Source organism: Sus scrofa, chromosome 13 (assembly GCF_000003025.6).
Source record: "Sus scrofa isolate TJ Tabasco breed Duroc chromosome 13, Sscrofa11.1, whole genome shotgun sequence".
Classification (NCBI taxonomy): Eukaryota; Metazoa; Chordata; class Mammalia; order Artiodactyla; family Suidae; genus Sus; species Sus scrofa.
In genome coordinates this window covers 85,043,961-85,067,095 of record NC_010455.5, presented here as the reverse complement: position 1 = coordinate 85,067,095, position 23,135 = coordinate 85,043,961, and the positions used below count along the sequence as shown (strand labels likewise).

The window sequence follows — 23,135 nt, the reverse complement described above, 5'->3', positions numbered from 1 at the left end:
TATAAGGGAAAAGAATCTGAAAAAGAATGGATATGAGGGAGTTCCCGTTGTGGCTCAGTGGTTAACGAATCCGACTAGGAACCATGAGGTTGCGGGCTTGATCCCTGGCCGTGTTCAGTGGGTTAAGGACCTGGCATTGCCATAAGCTGTGGTGTAGGTTGTAGAGTCGGCTTGGATCCCGCATTGCTGTGGCTCTGGCATAGGCCAGGGGCTACAGCTCTGATTCAACCCCTAGCCTGGGAACCTCCATATGCCGCAGGAGCGGCCCTAGAAATGGCAAAAAGACTTAAAAAAAAAATGAATATGAGTATATGTGTAACTGAATCACTTTGTTGTATAGCAGAAATTATCACAACATGGGAGATCAACTAGGCTTCAATAAACCTTTAAAAAATGAAAAAAAAGTCTGTAAAAAAGTAGATTGTGGGGTCCTTGCCTACCTCCTAGACAGAAGACTTTGAATAGGCATTTCTCCAACAGCATGAGTTTTTGTATTATGAATTGGAAAGAATGTGATTCAGTAATTAAGGAGCAGGACTGGCACTACTCCAGTAGCTGTTGGATATAATGTTGCCATGACTGGGAAGAAGCACCTTGCTCAGTAGAAAAACACTTCTGAGTAAACAGTGTAGGAACTCACACCTGCTTGGTGGGCAGTAAATAGATGCTCAGCTGGCGTCCTTTCTTCTGTTTCCTGCTAGAGGTTGTAAACAGCACTAGCACTCCTTTTGATTGTACAAAGTTTATTGATTCTTGTCTGATCTTACATGCTCTTCAGAATTTTCCCAGGGATGTCTCCCAAGTTTATGTTTGCCTGCTTTTATCAACCAGTTTATTATTTTTAATTTTTTCCAAGTATTTATCTGGCCCTTTTTAAGTTCTTCATTCTTGAAATTCCTGAAATAAATTTAATTTGGTTATTGCTGTTCTGGTATTATTTACTCCTTCCCTCACCTTCCACACTCCCCTGCTCACGCCCATTGAAACAATTAGTTTTATGACACAATATTTGAGAATGTGCATTTTTTGTAATATTGCTCTCGTGTACTAGCAAAAGACATTTAATTCAAAATTTAGTATGCAATGTGGAAGCATTAATGGTTTCTGAACAGGTAAGTGTTATATTAGGCGCCATGAATTAGAAAGATTAAACATCCTGTAAATGCTTTGCAGTGAGGAAAAAAGAAGATATGGAAGAAAATAAGGATGAGTCAAAGATGCCTGCATTTGGAATCTATGTGTCTGGGAGAAGAACAGTAACATTAATAACCCCAACCACAAAGACATAAGGACAAGTGTGATAAAAACATCTCCACTAACCATATTTTAGAAATACACATAATTCTTCTGTCATGAACTTTAGTTGTCTGTAACAAATTTGAATGTCACATTATTTCCCCAAGAGCACACATTCCAGCCTAAAAAATTACTTATAAGAAACAATTAAGATCAGTCTCTTCAATAATTTTGCTTTTCCATAGTCACTCTGTTTCTCTGTGTTTTTGAAAAGGCTGCGCCCAATGCTATGAATAGACAATTATGTTCAATGCCTATTATAAAGTACCTCAACTCACCCACTGCTGTGTTACCATGGAATTTAACTCTTAGTAATAAAGCATAAAAGCAGTCTAAAACCGCACTTAAAATCTATCTACTTATTGGAAGTCTCTTTATTTCTTCTACTGATACTAATCCTTACACTATGTTTTCAATAATCAAAATTAGAATGAATGCAGCAGTTGGAGATCAAATACTCATCCTAAGGCATAGACTTTGACAATCAAAACTAATTATCTAGTTATATCAGCAAAATTCAAAGGTAAAATTTTACATTATTGGGAGGGGGCTTTGTCATAAGATGTAATTACTGGTCTATTTTCCAACACACACAAAAAAGTATTCCTAGTTATATATAAATGTGCCTTGATAGTTTTTCAGTGGAATTGATAAATTATGGATTAGCCTCAACTCACCTTCCTCAGATGAACAAACGTCTAGAAATTCTCTAAGTGCAATAATCAGTTGGAACATGTCTGAACTGCTTGTCGTCATCTCTTGACAAATTACTTTGTTCTCTTCCAAGTTAGTATGATGCATGCAACTTCAGTTTATGTCTATAGAGGGCATTTCCTATGAGGTAAGAACAGATTGTGGCATCAATGCACTGCTTGAGTTTGTTTTGAATTCTGAACGTTAATTCTTAAATCTCAACAGATGGGTTATGTTTGGTAAAGTTTATTTTATTATTTATTTTATTATTTTTCATGGCAGGAATGAATTTGATTACTCTGCTAAATATCAGCTGAAAGGATTAAGATTTTTAATAAATGATCTGAACAAGCTAAATAAGCTCAATAAATAAGATAGGTATGTGGGTAGTTTTTCCATATAAACAAAAACATTCATTGAGTAATTGTCAATCAACAACACTTTAATGATCATTGAGGTCTTTTTATTCCCATGGTTCTTTCTACTATATCCAAATTTCTATTTATGTTGAGAATGTCTATCTAGTTGCTTAACTGTCTTTATTCATTTCCTCTTCCAGCTGCCATAAATTGGAGTTTTATTCCGTGGTTTCTTTTAGGTTCATATAAGAGATCTGTTGGATTACAGCAATATCACATACCTCACATTCAATGAAGGTGACTATTTCCCTCCAAATGAAAAATCTGAGTGGGTGGAGGCAATGCCCTTGGAAATACCATACCAGAAGATAGCCCAAGGATAACTAGGAAATATGACTCTGCCATAATAAGACATCAGCGTAGCCCTGGGGATCCACCTACTGTAGAAAAACAGAGCTAATCTGATCAAGGACTTTCCAAAGCAAATCGACTCTGAAGCATTTGCTCCCTGTGGGACAATACAGACTTGTCTGGTTCTCTTGGCTGCCACTGATCCTACTTTTAGAAACAACACCTGTTAAAAAATCCAGTCATCTGCCTATAATGTCAGAATTTCATTCCCCCAAACAATTTTTTTTTTCACTTTAGATGCATATCAAATGCCTAGGGAATATCTTGGTCTGGGAGTAATCCAAAGCCAATTAAATCAGAAACTCCAGAGAGAATGTGGAGCAGAATTTGGTGTTTGGTAAGAGTTCTCTGTGGCTGAGAATCACTAACCTAAGACATAAGGCCAAATGTGTCCTAATCTCTTGGTTTTGGTTATCTCACCTAGTTGAAGCCCTGTTCCAGGGGGTTGCCCATTATGGCCCAGATCACATTGCCTGGTTTGTTGCCCCCAAGATACTGGCCTGGGGCTGATGGTTGTGTTTTAATACATACTTTTTAAAAATCAAGGATAGAGAGTTTAGGAGAAGAATTAAAACATAGTTACAGAATAAGAGGACTGAAAATAAATTATTCTGAAACAAAGAAAGCAAACAAATGCTCAAGAGTTCATGAATAATGTACATGGGAACAGAAATAAGTCTTATTAAGGAAGTATACTATACAGAGTATAGACACCCAAATCTTTACTGAGTTGTGAGTAAGGCCCCCCCAGATTCACCTCTAACAATCTCTGAAGAGGCTACTTAATGCAAGACTTATAAAGGTAGATTGATTGACAGTGATGGAATCTATTCAGTAGGATGAGAATAATAAAGAGTCTGCTCCTGGGTAAGCACACACACCATCTACACATGTGATACATTTTTGCTATTAACTATGAGTTTCTCATCTATAACTGTACTCTTTAAGCAAAGTAGTTGCTTCTCATGGGCCAACAACACTCACTGGTAGGTTAGAGATGACAACCTCAAGTATGTTCTGAGGAGGATTGTTGAGGCATGCTTGGATCAATAGGAAACAAATGCTATATTGAATCAGCAATGCCAGGAAAGTGCATGCTGGCACTAGGCAATGTGCTTGCTGACCCTGTCTTAGCCATGTATGACTAACTAACAGCCATGCTGCTCACCCCATCCTGAATTATTTTCTCATTCCCTTTATCTGGATATACTTAATTTACCTATCCTTTCTCTGAATTCAAGAGTTCTCATACCCTACAATATCTGGCCAGGAGCAGGCATTTTCTCTTATCTTTTATACTAATTGAAAAAATCCTTAGTTATTCTTTCTTATTGTTAAGAGTCTAGACTTTAAGAGTTCTTAATGAACTGTGTTATTTTGGGAGATGGGGGGAGAGAAAGGGACTGCAGGGAGGTGAGTTCTAAAATTTCTGATCTTGCTTTAAAAGATCTAAAGAGTTTCTCTTTCTGTTTTTCTAATATATTCTGGAAAATGTTTTCCACTAATAACATATTTTCCAGAAATAGCTTTGTTTTTCTTCTTGCAAAGCACTGTCTCCTTGTCTTTTCCTTTCCCTACTTGGAGCTGACTTGTCACAGTAGGAAGGGATTTCTATTCTGTTCTGGGTCTGAATGAGAAAAAGCAACCTCCAACTCTAAGTGCAAAACACACCTCCACCAGAGGCCAAGAACTCTGTGCAGCTTTAAGTCTAAGGCAAATGAGAACTTGACTTGTAATGCTATCATACCCACTTCTACTTAGACTGCACTAAAATTACTGTGGAAATCATGACCTAAATTCCTCCATGTTTACTCAGCTATTTCACAAGTAATAGTTAGTTTCATACAACACAATATTTGCATATTTCTCAGTCTATGAGAAAGAAAAATACAAGAGAACGGCCGAATTTCAGAAGTGTCTATAAATTTAGCATAGAACCTAAAATGAAAAAAACCAGGACATACTAGTTGGTATCTAAATATTCTGTATCCACTCTCCTATATGATTCTGTTGTCTAATGTTCTTAAACTCATACAATCATTCCGTCCAAGTAAAGAACGTCATCTTCCATATTCTAGATAAAATTTAAAAGCATTTTAAATAAACCCATAATATGAAATGAAGCTATCTTGATGAATTTAGATGTTACAATTATGGAAATAAAGATCTGAACTTATTGAAAAAAAAAAAAAAACAGACAAAACTGTGACAATATCAAGAAAACATAACAAAATGGCCACAATTAAATAGTATTAGGAATAAGAAGTGAGTTAACTACAGATTGAGTAGAGTTTTTTAATCATAACGTAGTAGCAAGAGAAACTTTATGCCAATAAATTTGAAAAAATAGATTAAATAAATCATTTCTTGATAAATTATAACTTACCAAAATAGAATAAGAGAAAACTTGAGCTAGAATCATTTATATTTGTTAAGGATGTATTTCTTATGAATTTTTGTCTAATAAAAGGCTCCATTAAGAGAATACAAAGACAAGGCATAGAAAAGAAGAATGAATAAGCAAGTCGAAGAACAGACTATATTTGAATAAACATAACCTTAAAGATCTCAAACCCGGAACATATCCATATATGTGTGCATGTGTGTATATGTATATGTGCATGTAAGTATTTGTGTGTGTAGTTACATATTCCTGTAATTTTTTGAGAGGAAAAAAACAAATATGCAGTAGAAAATAGGTAAAATGTTGGAACAATTTGTTCAGAAAAGAGGCTATCCAAATGGGTAATAAACATTAAAAGATATGTTCATTTTCACTAGCGATAAGAGAAATGCAAATTAAAACTTCAATGAGACAGCACTATTCATTCACTGAGAGGGTTAGAATAAAAAGACTGACAATACTAAGTGATGACAAGGATATGAAGCCACTGGAACTCATGTACAGTTGGTGAGATTATAAATTGGTTCAACTGCTAAGGAAAACTGGCAGTATCCACTAAAGATGCCCTAGGCATGCCCCATGACTCAGAAATTCTGATCCTGGGCATATGCCCAACTAAAGTGTGTGTGTGTGTGCATATGTATGTGTATAAAAATAGTAGAAAGATGTTTATATTAGACTATTAATAAGAGCCAGATACTAGAATAGCTCAACTATCCATTAACATTAACATGGATGAATAAATTATATTGAGGGATTTGTTAGTTAACTTAGTCATGATATCATTAGTGTCTAGCTTCTTCCGAAAAAAAGCAAATATGAAATACACACACACACATTTCCCCGAAGCACCAGCATGGTGAAAACCAAAATACCATTATGGTTTCCTATTTGGAAGGAAAAGAACATAGCTTGAGCAATGAACTAAACAAATGAGATATCAGATGCTAAGTGTATATATGTCACATGAGGGAATGCTATAAAATAATGAGAATTAAGGAACTACAGGTTATGCAGTAACATGAATTTCATAAAAGTAACATTAAGCAAACGAAGCCAAATACAAGAGTTCATAGTATAAGATTTCACTGACATGATGTTCAAAACTAATTCATATTATTTTGAAGAACATTTTTGTTCAACTTTGCATGTGTACACACAAGTATATGTGGTGAACAACGCTATTCTCTGGAATTTTACACAACTCATTCCAGACAGTTCAAAATCAGGCTTCCAGTTAGTAGTAAAGTGAAACTCAGTAAAGGCCACGTGCAAAGAAGAGTTTACAATCCACCTTGAAAGGCTCCCAGAGACCTGAATTCAAAAAGCTGCCTAATCTTGTACTTTCTCCTTTTTAAATCTATATCCACCTTTTCCAATTTCCTTACAAAGAGAAACTGCATTTGTACTTAAACAGTGTTGCTGTTTCTTGCCAAGCAAGCAAGTAAATTTAGCTTTATTTTAGATTGTTATATAGTAGTCTTTTTTTTTTTTAATTTAACAATTTTTAGAGGTCAGGATAGTGGACACACTTAAAAGTAAGTTATAAGTTGTGTTCGTTCAGGAGGTGCTGGTAACATCCTAGTTCTTGCTCTGTGGTGGTTACATTGCTGTATTAATTCTGTGTAAATTTGTTGAGCTCTACTTTTATCACTTTAGTGCATGTTATAATTCAACAAAATTCACTTTAAGAAATACAGAATTTTGTAGCAGTTAAAAGCATTCCAAACAAAATAAACTACCTCTCAAAAGCACACTATGATGATTTACAGGCAAGTTCCACTATACTGTTAAGGAACAGATAGTTCTTGACCTTAGTCTAGAGAATAGAAATATAAAGACTGTGCCTTTATCCTTTTTTTCCAGGTTAGTATAACCTTGACAGCAAAAGCTAGACTGTTATGTACAGAGCTCACATATGAATATGACACAAAATCTTTTTTAAAAAAATTCTAAATTTAGCAGAGAAATGAACAAACAGGGAACACACAGTAACAGTAAATCAAATTCATCGTTCCAAAATCAGAATTTAGGTTCAGTGCCTTTCATATATGGGTAACCTCAGATAATTTATATATTCATGCAGACAATATTAAATTCTCAGAAATATCAAAGATACATGTAAATCTTGCATACTTTTCTTTAAAAAGATCTGATTTCTCCATTGCCCAACTAATCTTTTTGTAAGAACCAATAAGGATGAAAAACATAGAGGGAGTGGGACAAGTTTTGGTTATGCTCTAATGTATCTATCTATTCACCTCACTCTTTCAGGGAGCAAAGCCTGTCCATGAGGCTGGCTGCTCCAGATTCAAGGAAATATGTGCGTACCCCCAAGGCACAGTAGTCCTCAGAGTGTCGGGCCCAGACCAGCAGCATCCGAACTGCCTGGGAACTTGTTAGAAATGGGTATTTTTCAGGCCGCAGGTGAAATTGAACTAAATGAAGGACACTGAAGATGGGACCCACCAATTTGGGCTTAACAAGCTCTCCAGAGATTCTGATGCTATTTAAGGTCTGAGAACCACTGTCCTGGAGTAATCATCTCTCTGTTGCAAATGGGCAAGCTCTGTTTCCACTGCCATATATTCTTTCTTTCTATTTAGTCCAAGAGATAAAATGATAAGGAAGAAAGTGTTGAAAGAAGGTGTAGCCCCCTCCCAAAGCAGGCTAATTTTTCAATAGAAATGGAGAGAACTGAACCCATGTTTAACTCCTAAATATGTAAGAATATTGTGAAATCTAAAAATAACTTATGAAAAAGTATTCTGAGTTACTTGGAGGAGACTTTTTGAATATAAACTTTCATTATTTAATTACACAATAATATACAGTAATTGCAGAAAATCAGATATACAGATATGCATACAAAATGAAATAATAAGCTTGTAATTCCATTATTTACAGATAATCTTTTAAATAACTTATAAATTAATGTATTAATGTATTAATAACTAGTAGAAAAGCTCTGTCATTAACTCTGTTCCATAATTTTCTTAACTATAGTTATTATAATATTTTGGTGCCCACTCTTCCAGATCTTAAATAAAAGCTGGTCTCATATAATCTCTATAATTTTGTAACTGCATTCTATGCAAAAAAATAATAATAAAGCTATCTACATCTCCTTCTATAACACATTTTATTCTATAGTATTTTAGTTGATATATATCATTATATTGATTAAATGTGTCACAATGTACTCAATCAATTATTGAACATACCATTTTCCCAATACTTTAATACTATAATGAACATCCTTGTAGCAAATGTTTGCTCATACACTAAAATTAGATTGTTATTGCAGGTGTTTCTTTATTTCGTTTTTCTCTCTCTCTCTTGCTCTTTCTTACTCTCTTGCTCTCTCTCATACACACACATACACACATAATTGCTGTTCTTTAAATAAAAGAAGAAAACACTTTTTCAGTCTTACATGTAACTTTGGATCACTCAACAATGGTTATTACCTCCACTGAGACTTTTAAAATTGATATTAAATAGAATGTGACAAAAATGTTGGTTCTATTTACTTAAATGCAAGTATAATTTGCTAATTTTAAGATATTCCTTGGCTGTTTTTCTTCTTTTGTAAATAATTTATTCATATGCTCTGCTCATTTCTCTACCTTTGAAAAGTTGTGTTATTTTTTAATATGGCAAAAAACTGTATATATGGGGTCCTGCTTTCTTTAAAAGGTCAAACTAGTAGCAGTATAGAATAAAAGCTCTCTTTGTGTTCTCACTCAAATTCCAGGCTCTTCCCCAGAGATGCCCATTGTCTGTAATTTGTTATATATCAAATACATTGTAATCACTTACTCTAGTCATTTACACCTATACTAATATAGCAGTCATTTTTTATAAGATTTGAGAGAGTTCTTTAATTTACTTTTGTTTCTTTCACAATGTGCCATAGGAATTATTCCATATTTGTATACAGTAGAATGTATATACCATCATTTTAAAAATCATTCTTTGACAGCTAAATATTTCAGTGGTTTTCAACATTTTAACATTGTAAAAAATGTCCCAATGTTTTACATATAATCTTTTGCATGTAATCAGTAGGTTAAGTATGATTCTATTAGAGTAAAATTAAAAAAAAAAAAACCTGTCAGTTACACATCTATTAAAATCCTCTGAAGGGTAGGATGTTATCCTATCCTACCCCTGAATAAATAATCTCCATAAGACCCCTAATGTTATTTCTAGGACACTTAGTCAATCTTTTGGTCACTTTAGTCATAATAATTATGCCCCTTAACGTATATGCTAAGTACTTTCCAAGTATACACTTTCTTTTTTTTCCCTCAATTTTTGTAAAAACACTAGGAAGTAGGCATCATGATAAATGCTGGTATTTGAGATGAGGAAACTGTGGAACAGTGCTTACATAAATGTCACTTAGCTAGTAAACAGTGGAATCAGGATTTGAATGTTTGAAAATTTCTTTTAAATCCCACTCTTTAACCACCACTCTTAACTCAATTTTATAAAAATATTCTCATTTTCTTCTTAAATCAGTATTGTTTTTATCTTTCACATCTAGACTTGTAATTCCTTTGGAATTGAATTTTTGCATAGTAAGAGACAGAAGACGATAGTGTGTTTAGAAATATCTTCCCAAAATCCATGTCCATCTAGAAATTCAGAATGTGACTTTACTTGGAAATAGGATCTTTAGAGATATAATTAAGGTAAGGATCAAGATGAGATCATATATGGAGTTCCCAGGAGGTTAAGTTTCCAGCTTTGTCACTGCTGTGGCTTGGGCTGCATCTGCGCCGTGGGTGCAATCCCTGGCCTGGGGAACTTCTGCATTCAGTGAGTATGGGCCAAAAAAAAAAAAAAAAAAAAATTAAGATGAGATCACATTAGAATCCAATGAGATAGTCCTTATGCAAGAGAAAAAGACAAAAAAGGACAGTAGAGACACACATGGAGAAGAAAGCAAGGATAGAGGCAAAGATTGGAATGATTTGCCTAGAAGGCAAGGAACACCAAGGATTGTTGACTATCACCAAAAGCTAGGAGAGAGGTATGGCATGGTTACTCCCTTGGAGACTCCAGAAGGAACCAACACCTTGATTTAGGACTTCTGGACTCCTGAACTGTGTCAAGAAAAAATTCCTGTTTAAAGCCATGCAATCTTTGTTAATAGCAGCCCTATAAGAACTAATACAGGGATAAAAATATTTTGTCTTCCAAATCCACATCAAATTGACCCAGCATCATTGAATGAAAAGTCATACTTTACCTGTGTTGTCACCTTTGTCATAATCAGGCAACTAAATTTGGGTATCTTTGGGGATTCTCTGTTGTGCTTTATTTATCTGTATGGTATCATCTTACCACAGTTTTTTATTTTTTCTGGAAATTTATGTTCTTTAGTTTTGTTGTTCTCCAAGATTGCCTTGGATTTTCCTTAGGATATTAATTTCAATATGAACTTTAGAATCAGCTTAGCAATTTCCACAAAACATCTTTATTTGAGAGAGGATTGGCATCTTTACAATATTGTCTTTCAACTCATCAAAAAGACATAGCCTTCCATTAAGTTATATATTCATTAACTGCTCTTAACAATATTTTGTGTATTTCAGTATGAACTGTTTGTACATCTTTTTTGTCTACTTTTACTACATTTCAACTTTTCTGCTGTTATCATGAATGGGGTTATTTTTAGAAATGCTCATTCTCTATGAACTTTTTGTCTAAATATATAGAAATACAAAATATTTTCATGTTTTGATCTTGTGTCCACTGACTTGGCTAAATTCCTTTTGTAATTTTCACAGTTTATCTTGGATTCTCCTGGATTTTTTATGAATAGACCATGTCATCAATGAATAGTCACAGTTACATTTTTTTCATTCTCAACTCTTATAATTTCTACTTTTTCTTGCACTATTGTTGTGATCAAAACTCCACTGGATGGATAAATAAAAGTGGTGGTGACAGGGAGTTCCTGCTGTGGTGTGGTACGTTAAGGATCTGGTGTTGCTGCAGCTGTGGTACGGGTCACAGCTATGGTGTAGTTTGCAGCTGTGGCTCAGATTTAACCCCTGGCCTAGGAACTTCCTTATGCAGCAGATGCAGCCATTCAAAAAAAGAAGAAGTGGTGACGACAGGCAAACTTACACTGTTTCAGCCACTTCTCCAGCTCAGGTCTAATATGAACAGAATGCCTGCTCACTGGGTTCCTCTGAGTCTTCCAAGTTGAAGCAAGAAGAAGAGGGAGGAGGCACAGAGAAGGTCTGCCTTGAGTCTGCATTACTCTCATCTGGTCAGAGCAGATATTCAATCAGATGCAGTGCTCCCTGGAGATCCCTCAGCATTGATAAACTTACCAGTAGTCTCATTAGGAAGGCTGTGCCTCCTCCACTCAACCCCTGGTTTCTCAATAATTCCATGCAGATTTCCTTTTTGGCTCTCATCCTCATCTACCTTCCAGGAAGCCTTCTTGGTTTCAGTCCCTCTAAGCTGGCTTCAGGCCAGCCCCCTTCCCATGCTTGTTCATAGGAAGCACCCTTGAAGACTTTGTATCTTCAAACCATGAAAGGACCACTGGAGCCATCTCTTCTTGTTCTCCCATGACAGCCACCAGCCAGCCTGTCTCTCAAATCAGACTTTTCTGGCTGCAGACCTATCCCAGGAATCTACACCTCATCAACTCCAGGGGACACAGGTCAACAGCCTGAGTGGTTTCCTGGGAAGTCTTTCTCACTGGGCTTGAATTAAGATGGGTTAATTCTGCTCCCCTCACCCAAAGCAGAAGAAAACAGAAGATACAACACTATTCCAGACTCTTGCAAAAGACTTTATCTCTTTGCTTATTTAAAATGGGTATTGAGCTGAGGATAACACACAAATTTCCATCCATCTACTTCTTCCCATCTTCCCTTTGAATATTTATGACCTATTTTTTTGAAAATTCTACAGAAACTAAGACAGAGGAAATCAGTTTTATTATTGTGTTTTGGGTATGTGTAAATATTTGACCATTTCTGCATTAAGAAGTTTGTGTGGGGTTTTTATTTTATAAAATTTCTTAAAATTAAGAATATCTAACCATATGTTATAATTTTCTCAGTTTAATATATAATCCATCTTTATTATCTGAATTATGAAAAATTCATGGAGTAATTTAGATTAAAGCATTGTATATAAAAGCTTGTATTTGGTTACTACTTAAAAGAAAATAAATTATGTGAGAAAATTTATAAAATAAAATAGCCCAGTGTCATAAGTTGCTTCGAAGCTAAATACCGTCATTAGAAGTCACTGCATCTTGGACTTTAACTCTTCACTCCAAGTACCGGGACCCCATGTACATTTCTAGAGGTTTGTACTCTTCCTGGTCCCCTGTGGGTACAGAAAACTTCAGTGTTAAGCACTGTTTTCCAGGCTAGAACATCGCCTAAATTGCCTTACTTCTTACCCTGTAATTACAGTGCTGGGACCATACACTGACACAGTATTCATTAGAAATCCTATACTGGGGCAGGGCAAAAAGAAACCAAAACAAGGAAACTTCTCTGTGCTTTAGCTTCTGTTGGCTAACTGTGGAAGAACAGTTCCATTTCCATGGTCGCTATGCAAACAACATCTCTCTTGCATAATAATGTTCTTACTCTGAAAAGACTTAGCTGGCCTACATGCCTAGGCTGCATGAAGACACCTAATTAGCCCTTCTAATGCTGCAATTCAAGGCAACCCTGCATGTTCTCCTCCGCAGAGAACTAATATTATTCCATAAATTAGTCCTCCACCTTCCAGCAGAGTCCAAGTTGAAATCTTACTTCAAAAGTTTTCTGAAGGGGGAGGCGAATCAAACCTTCTGTCCTTTGCATCTTAACTTTTAAAATATGCATTAAAGTAACAGAATGAACTGTTAAATGGCTTTTTTAAAAAAATCCATTTGGTTTCCTCACACCCTAATTAGGTCACTCCTCCAATGGCACAAAACTTAAAATACTTCCTCACTTGTGTCAGTCTACTTCTTTATTTATAGAAAAGGTCATTTTCTAAATCACATTAATGTATGGATTAGGAAGTAAATCATTCATCATAACATAATTATTCATATCTCATGTCAAACAATCATATAATTTGAGTCAGAAAAAAATGAAAGGGTAAATATTTCCTCTGTCGATACTGTACTTTCAAAAACATAAAATTGTATCTATAACACAGATACAAATATGTTTGTGTTCAGACATGGTACCTCTTCTACTTCTCTGGCTCTTCCTATTTACTAGTCTCTCTTCAGTCTTTAAACCTCCGAGTTTCTGAAGCCCAATAACACACTTTTTTTTCTACTATATCCCCTTAATCCCTAAGCAACTCCAACCACCCCATGGATTCAGTTAAAGCCTCTTGCATTTCTATTTCAAGACAAATGTCTCCACTGAAGTTCATGCAAACATATGCAATCATAACTTTTCCTTTCACTGGAACCCACCAGCAAGCTCAACTGCTTCATTCCCAAAGCTGACCCCTGGCTTGGGCCACCTTAAGCCAGGCTTCTACAGGAAGTCTCCATCTCAGCAAGAAGTGTTGCCTTACTTCCAACTGCTGCAACAAATACCCTAGACTGGGTGGCTTAGACAAACAAACACTTATTTCTCACAGTTCTGGAGGCTGGGAAGTCCAAGATCAAGGAGCTGGCAGACTCAGTGTCTGGCGAGGACCCACTTCCTGGTTTGCAGACAGCCTCTTTGTTGCTATATCCTTACATAGAGGAGGGAGTAATTGTCTCCGGTGTCTCTTCTTAAAAGGGCACTAATTCTATTTATGAGGGTTCTACCCTCATCATCTAATTACCCCCCAATCTACTAATACCATTGCATTGAAGATTGGAACTTCAACCTATAAATCTTGGTGAGTGAAGGACACAAACATTCAGTCTATAGGAAACTTGAAATCATCGTCAATACCTCTCCTTCTCTTTCTAGATACTTTCAGTCACCTCCTACAAAAGCTCTCAAGTCTGTTCTCTTCTTTCCAATGAATATTGCCACCCCAGTATAACTGTCTTCTTTCTTGTATTGGAAGTATAATAGAATACTACCTTCCTAACTGTCCTGTTGGCACCATTATATTACTCTACATTCTATTGACTTTGTTGATATTTTAAAAGGTGGGTTCAATGATGTCAACCTCAGACTTATATAAACACTTTTACAGCTTCCCACTTTTCTTAAAATAAAGATAGAATATATGTAGACTCCTTATGGTCTGACCCCTGGTCTCTCTCACTGTCTTACCTTGACCCACTTTGCTTTCTTACTATCCTTGTCACATTTTCTTCCATTTCTGAGAACATTTACAGCACCATCCCACCTCAGAGCTTTCATACATACCATCACCTTGACCTGGCACTCTATCTGCACCTTATACTCCCTTCATCTAATTGAGGACTCCTGTGGTGACACAAAGACATGATGCTCAAGTCCCCCAAGGAAGAGTTTATTGTCCCAATGGCTGGGGGTACAGTTGATAGACAGCTTCAACTATTATCCTGCTCAGGAATTGCCTCAGACTCAGGGAACTGCTTTGCCCAAGGTCATGCCCTTTTTGGAAAAGCCCACAACCAATGACTGATGGAGGCGAAGGGTAACAGGATAATTCTGATGGGACATGGTAGCTCCCTGTGAGGTCGGCAAAGACCTACCTCAACAGCTTGACTTCTCCCGCTGCTGGCCATGTCCTTCCCCTTCCTGCCACACTTGTGGATCCCAGTGACTCTCTCTAGTAAATAGCCTGCCCACTAAACTGTATCAGAGTCTGCTTCTAATTACTCCTCCTCCAGAGGTCTGCTTAGATGTCACTTCCTGAAGGAAGCTGTGTAATAGTTTCCTAGGGTTGTCAAAACAAATACCCACAAACTTGGTGACTTAAAACCACAAAAATTTATTTTCTCATTTCCAGAGACTAGAACTCGGAAACCAGTGTGTTGGCTGGACTTCTGTCTCTGCGTGCTCAGGGGGCAGCTCCTTACCCGCCTCTAAGAGCAGCTAGTGGTAGCTGGCAATCCTTTGCTTTCCTTGGCTTCTAGATGCATCACTCTAATCGCTGCCTCCATCTAGACTTGGGCTTCTTCCCTGTGTAAAAATCCCCCTCTGCTTATATGGACACTGGTCATATTAGACTTAGGGCCGATCTTAACCTAATAGAACCTCCCCTTAACTTATTTATATCAGTGAAGATTCTATCTCTAAATAAAGTTGCATGCCCCAGGTTCAAGGGGTCAGGACATCATATCTTTTTGGAGCCACCATTTAACCCATAAGCTATGTTATTGAGGACATCTTTGGTTGAAAGTTACATAAATGGTAGTAAATATTTATCATTCTTTCTAGTGACCAAACATCTTTGAACAGTTTCATGCTATTTTCCTACTACTCACCATGGAACTCCCACGTGTGTTTCCTCATCCTCCTTGGGACTATGGATGAGAGCACGTTAATTTTCGTCATCAGAAATATTCCTGCCAAACACAGAGCTGGAAGTCAGAGGTGCAAAGAAGCAGTATCTGTAAAGAATCTCTTTGGGCAGTAGAAGGACAGAGACATTCAGTTTCCAGAGACAGGAGCATAACAGTCTACGTACTGTCAACTGCAAACCCACAGTGTGTGTATCCAAGGAGAGCAGCCGAGGCATCTTCAGCAGACCAGTTATGTCCTGTAATTCTGCATATTGATCGTGGATGTGTTGTTTCTAAGCGTGGCTCTCTGGCCAGCCCAAAGATTCAGTAGGGTTTATAAAATCCTTTTGAAACTGCCTTTCTTCTTAAACTAGTGGGAATTCATAACTATTGTGTGTAACTAAGCCCCTAACTTATGCAGAAATCCAACTTGTGTTAGTTTAGATAAAAGACATGAAATAAATGAAATGTAATGAAAGTAAATTTACTGGTTCAAACCTCTGCAAGGCTTTAGCAGGAAAGTTAGTATCTGATATGCAAAATGCTCTCAAGACTTCTATTTTTTTTCATCCCATCCCTTATCTTTGCTTTTCTCTGTGTGACAAATTCATTATTCCCCTCCACTGGGACTGGGGCCACCAGAGGCCCCTATACTTCTATCCTGAGTTTTAAAAGCAGAAAGAAAAGAGTTTCTTTCTTTTCTTTCCTTTTTTTTTTTTTTTTGTAGTTCCAATTTTACAGATGCAAGCCCTTTGATTACCCAATTGGAGTTATACATGCCCAATCCATGCATAAATCAGTATGGTCAGGAAATCGAGTTACTCTGAATTCATTCCAATCACTGTGGCCAGAAAGACAGGTCATCTGAATCCCTCTAAGAACACATGCCAGGGTGGAGAATGAGAAGACAGAGGCAGAGTCCCTCTGGCAGGGGCGGGGGAGGGTTTGCAAGTGGGGAGAGAGTAGATGGCATGAACACAACTGCTGGAAAAATCACTACAAACCTGGCCATTACCTTAATTTACATATACTATACATATTTTCTGTGCTTACAGATAAAGTTTTAGCTGTGGTTACAAATAACAAATACTATCCCTTTAGGACTTAATGGTAGTCAAATTGGTCATTCTATACATGAATTATAGTAGGGGCTCCATATAGACAAAAATCGTGTTATATTCCTATTGTCTAAGGGATATAGCAAATGGGATATGGGGGGAAAATAGCATTTATTAAGCAGTCAAGTAAAAAAATGATGCTTGGGCTCAATGAATGAATCTAGGACATAGTAGTAGAGTAATCAAGAGGTAGCATAAATTTATAAAAGATAATACTGACTCTTCATCCAATTTATAAATTATTTAATTATTACAAGATAATAGAATTATAAAAAATAACTTTGAATTAAATTAATGCTGATCTTAGTAGTTGCATGGATTTAAACAAGTTTCTTCTCCATGATCTGAGTTTTTCATCTATACAAAGAGGATGATATTAAGACCAATGTCGTAGGATCCTTGTAACCAGTAAGTATAATATTGAGAGACACATAGTTTTCACTCAATAAATGTTTATTTTAATATTATCTTTAACAGATCCAACAGTCTACCAGATGTTTTTTACAATCTCAATATCATAATCATATTAATATACCTCTGCCTGTGTTTATTCTAAAGACAGTGCTCTTGTTTTGTTCTAGTACATCTATATTCTCTTGAAGGAAACTTAGCCTCTTTCTTTTTCCTTTTTTCTTTTTAGGGCTGCACACATGGCATATGGAAGTTTCCAGACTTGGGGCCAAATCAGAGCTACAGCTGCCTGCCTATGCCATAGCCACAGCAACATTGGATCTGCGCTAAATCTGCAACCTATGCCACAGCTCATGGCAACGCCAGATCCTTTAACCCACTCAGCGAGGCCAGGGATGGAATCTGCATCCTCAAGTATACTAGTCAGATTCTTAACCTGCTGAACCACAATGGGAACTCCCCTTAGCCTCTTTCTCAAAAGAAAAAAAAAAAGAGTAAATTTTTCATAAGCAGAGATAAAGAGACAAAATCCCTTTTAACATCTATTCAGTCTGGGGATTAGAAGTGGAAAGCAATCAAAGGATTTCTTAAATAAAATACACATGACTTTGTCTTATTAGTGTCATTTCCTTCTTTATAGCTTTAATCCATTAATTCTCAGGTGGAGATCTTGTTGCAATGGAAGGTGGAAAAAACCACTGGGTATTGAGAGAAACATTAGGCATAGGTTTCCATCTCCCATTCTGAAAGTGAGAAAGTAGTTACATATAGTCTCAAAATGGGATTCCCTAAATTATTTTCATAACAACAAAATTTACAGATATAATTAGCCTATATCCATAATCGTCATTTTTTATTTTGATAATTATAGTACCATTTTTTGCCAAACAAAGGTGCCTTACTCCTAGAGAGAGATTCAACAATGAATGAAGGGGTTGATGATTACTAGTCCCACATCTGAAGATATGATTACTGTGAACCTATCAATAAGATTTCTCACCCCTAACAAAACTGATCCCTGGAGCAATTTACCTTTTCCCCCTTACCACTTTGAGAAAAGAAAAAAAACAAAAATAATCCTAGAATTCCTGCCCCCCAATTTTCTTTTTACTCTAAAAAGACACAGGTTGGTAAACATGAGTATATTTGTACAATACATAAACGTACAGGAAATATAGGAAATGTGTCATTAGTTTGTAATTTTGTAATTAGTGTGTTTGTGATATTTTTGCATCTGAAGGACAAACAAAAAAAATAGAGTCAGGGACATTTGTTCAAGTTATTGCTTTTTGAACTATCATTTTAGGAATATAAAAACGGCTTTAGGGTTCATCTTAGAATGGTGCCATCTGTTCTTATTATCATTTCTCTCCAACAAAGACTATATTGTTTCCTATAAAGGTATAATCTTGCAGAAAATGAGTTACAAAATGTTAACTTCAATCTACCTCCCATCTTATTATGTAATTCTATCTCTAAGCCAAATATATAACTAACAAATGGCTTTAAAAATGAAAACATTGCCTTGTCGAATCACCATTTTACGGGCATTCAAAAGAAAAGCAGATTGCATTTGTTTTGTTGAATATTTTTAAGGGTAATAACTCTTCATACTTCTTTAGAAAGGTGAAAAGCATTCTAATCTACCCAATCATCTGAATATGTACTTACTTTTTCTTATTGCAACATCTTCAAGTTCATAATCATAAAATAATTTTTTCTTATTTTTAGAGACTGTCATTCTGCCATCTGGCAAAGTTACTCCTTCATCCACGTATTCTTTCATTTATTCAGCAATATAATTTTTAACATTAGTGGTACTGTGTGCCAAATATCAGCATGCTCACTGATGAGCAAACACACACCTGGATCCAGTCCTCACAGATTATTTGCATGCCTGGCCTATCCTCACCATTTATTTTCAACTCAAATATCATCCCTTCAAAGACACCCAATTGGTCACTATATCAAAGGAGGTGCATTCAGTCTGTCGTAGTAACACTGCCTTATTGATTTTACTAAGCAAATCACCATCAGATAGTATAATATTCATTCACTGGTTTGCATGATTATTGTTCATATCCCAAGATACCATACAAGTGCCATGAAAGCAAGTATCCTACCATATCTCATTCATTGCTGGGTCCTCAATATCTTGAATAAAAACTGACATGTAGTGGAAACAATAACTATTTAGTGAGTAAATGAAAAATTCTATTTGGGGAGATAGGCATTTATCAAATAATAAGTGTGACTGGGTCGCTTTGCTATACAGTAGAAATTTACAGAACAGTGTAAACCAACTATAATGGACAAAATAATCATTTTTTTAAAAAGTATGTGCAAAAGCTCAACTATGATGAGTGCTACAAAAGCATTGGTATGGTTTTGTAAGCTGTAGAAAGTTTACTGGTGAGGACTATGCTAGGAAAGTCATGCCTGAACTCAGGGCTTCATATAATTTAAATTCTCCATCTGTCCAAGTTCAAAAATGTCCAAAGGTCCTAGTACAGGAATTAAAAGATGGCCATCATAGCTAAAATGAATAGTAAGAAATGAGAGGCTGGAGAAATTGACATAGTGGCTTTTCATTTTTTGTGACCATGACCCACAGTAAGAAACCCATTTTATATCAAGAACCAGTGGATATACACACCCATACTTAGATATTAAAAATAGAGAAATAACTGAAACAATTATTATCCACAAAATAATTTTATTACCCACTAATGTGTCACATGCCCAGTTTGAAAAATATTGGACTAGACTGTCCATATAAAGACCTCTTTATCCAAAAAGGTGAAGAAGAGACTTAGGGAGATGTACATATTTTTTTTTAAAAAGATTATTTTGTTACAAGGTGGAAACTAGATCCTGGTGAAGGTTAGGTTTCTTGGGATTGGTAAACAATTCATACAGAGAGATAGTGGCAACAGAGATCAAGAGATTGTAGGGCAAAAGGAGAACAGAAGAACAAATCTGGTAATATTTGGAAGATACAAATCAGCTCCACTTCATGCACTGTGTATGAAGAAGGCAGGATATTAAGGGCAATTCATATATTTCTGCCATGCACAACCACATAGATGATGGTGCCACACAGTGAAGGTAGAAACTCTGGATGAAGGCCAAATGTAGTGAGTGAAAAAGACATGTTCTGTGAGTTCCCACTGTGGTTGCATGGGTTATGAACTTGACTGGTATCCATGTGGATCCAGGTTTGATCCCTGGCCTCACTCAGTGGGTTAAGGATCTGGCATTGCTGTGAGCTGCAGTGTAGATCCAAGACTTGGCTCAGATCACATGTTGCCATGGCTGTGGTGTAGTCTGTCAGCTGCAGCTCAGATTCCACATGCTGCAGGTGTGGCCCTAAAAAGAAAGAAAAGGAAAACAATATTCTGTTTGACTTGTGTTGACTTTGAGACATGCAAGTGATGATTTGGAACAGACAAGTAGGTGTACAGACCTGCAGTTCAAAGGCAAAGTCTGAACTAGAGATTTATATTTTTGGTTTATCTAAAATTTAAATCACAAGTATGGATGATATCACATAAAGAAGTGAATTAGGAGAGGAAAGAGCAAAGGACAAATCCTTGTGAAATCTCAGCATTTGAAGTGTGAATACAAAGTAAAGGAAGATGAGCTTGTAAAGAAGAACGAGGAGTTAGAAGAAAAAAAGCAAAAAATATAGTGTCATGTAGACTAAGAACTTATTTCAAGAAGAGAATGTTTAATTAATTCTATGTTTACTGTACTGAAAACATATCCTACCTGTTTAATTTGTATTTTTTTTTTAAAAATTATCAGAATACAGTTGACTTACAATGTTGTGTTAGTTTCAGGTATACACTAAAGTGACTCAGTTATACATAGACATATATCCTTTCTTTTTCAGATTATTTTCCCATATAGGTTATTATAGAATATTGAGTATATTTCCCTGTGCTATATAGTAGGTCCTTGTTAATTTTCTATTTTATGTTTATTAGTGTGTATATGTTAATCCCAACCTCCTAATTTATTCCTCCCCCTCCATGTTTCCCCTTTGGTAACCGTTAAGCTTGATTTTGAAAACTGTGAGTCTATTTCTATTTCATAAATAAGTTCTTTGGTGTTATTTTTATTAGATTCCACTAAAAGTGATATCATATGATATTTGTCTTTGTCTGACTAACTTCACTCAGTATGATAAAGTCTAGGTCCATCCATGTTGCTGCAAATGGCATTATTTCATTCTTTTTTATGGCTGAGTAATATTCCATTGTATATAGGTACCACATCTTCTTTATCTATTTATCTGTTGATGGACACTTAGCTTGCTTTCATGTCTTGGCTATTGTAAAGAGTGTTGCTATGAACGTTAGAGTGCATGTAACTTTTCCAGTTATGGTTTTCTCCAGATGTATGCCCAGGAATGGGACTACTGGGTCATATGGTAGTTCTGTATTAGCTTTTAAAGGAACTTCCATACTGTCCTCCATTGTAGCTGCCCCAATTTACATCATCATCAACAGAGCAGTAGGGTTTAATTTGTATTATTCTTTTTATCCTTTTTTTTTTTTTTTTTTTTTTTTTTTTGTCTTTTTAGGGCCACACCTGTGGCATATGAAAGTTCCCAGGCTAGGGTTTGAATCAGAGCTATGGCGGCTGGCCTATATCACAACCACAGCAATGCCAGATCCAAGCCTTGCCTGTGACCTGAACCAAAGCTCTCGGCAATGCCAAATCCCTGACCCACTGAGTCAGGCCAGGTATGGAACCCACATCCTCATGGATACTAGTCAGGTTTACTTCTGCTGAGCCACAACAGGAACTCCTAATTTGTATTATTCTTAATGTTGCTGTTATTATTATTGCTGTGTTGCTTAGAAGAGAAGGTTAGTATCCATACATGTGGACTCCCTACTGTTTTTATCTGTTCTCTCCTTCTTAATTTTACTCTCTTTCTTATCCAGTTAAGATAGCATTCTCTATCATTATAACTACTCTCTTCTCAATTCCTTTAATTTTCCTGCTTTTCTATCCTTTTGTGACATATTTCTAGGGAAATGTCAATCCTGAATAAATTCACCTATTTCACTTCTTTGCTCCTAGATAATGTTGGAATCAACCAACAACCATCCAGATTATTGCTTTCATAAATTCCTGGATATTTACTATCTACTAAACAACAATTCTTCCTTTTGCTCCACTCAGGTGTGTATTTAATTTTCTACAGATACCATGTTAAACCTTTTTCTTTTTTTTTTTTTTTTTTTTTTTTTTTTTTTGGTCTTTTTAGAGATGAACCTGTGGCTTATGGAAGTTCCCAGGCTAGGGATCTAATCGGAACTAGCTGGCCTATACCACAGCCACAGCAACGTAGGATCTAAGCCAAGTCTGCAACCTACACCACAGCTTACTGCAACATCAGTAATGCATTAACCCAATGCGAGGGGCCAGGGATTAAACTCTCATCTTCATGGATACTAGTCGGGTTCATTACTGCTGAGCCACAAAGGGAACTCTCATGTTGAATATTTACTGTTTTATGCTAATCCTACCACTTGCCCCTCTCAATCTCAGGAAGTGACTCTTCTCAAGTTAATGGGAAAACAATAACAAATCATGAAATCATTGGACAGAAAATTGTTCAACATCCCATCACTGATTCTAAAAGCAACGCTTAGAGACTGCATAAGATAGGACTGAAAAGAATGGGATTTAGATATAGACAGTTGGTGACTTTTGGCACATTACTTAAATTTTTGTGTCTCAGCATCCTCCTCTATAAAATGGACACAATTCTAACATCTAACCTAAAAAGAGACTGTATTGTTAAATGATATAGTGCAGTAGATTCAAACTTGGGTGAGTGTCAGCCTCACCCAGGATAGTTATAACACAAATGGAGCCACATTCCCAGTTTCTGAATCAGTAGATCTAACATCAAGCCCCAGAATTTGCATTTCTAACGATTCCTAGGTGATGCTGACTTTGCAGCCCAGGCTCGGGAACCAGAATTTGGGAAC

General features: G+C 36.2%; 1 long non-coding RNA gene across 1 annotated transcript; it reads right to left on the bottom strand.

The window, feature by feature from the left end:
- On the bottom strand, positions 378 to 15,066 carry LOC106507991. Its single transcript, XR_002337706.1, has 3 exons — positions 14,843 to 15,066; positions 1,974 to 2,130; positions 378 to 897 (listed from the first exon to the last, which is right to left on the bottom strand). It is a non-coding gene; the product is annotated as an uncharacterized LOC106507991 (long non-coding RNA).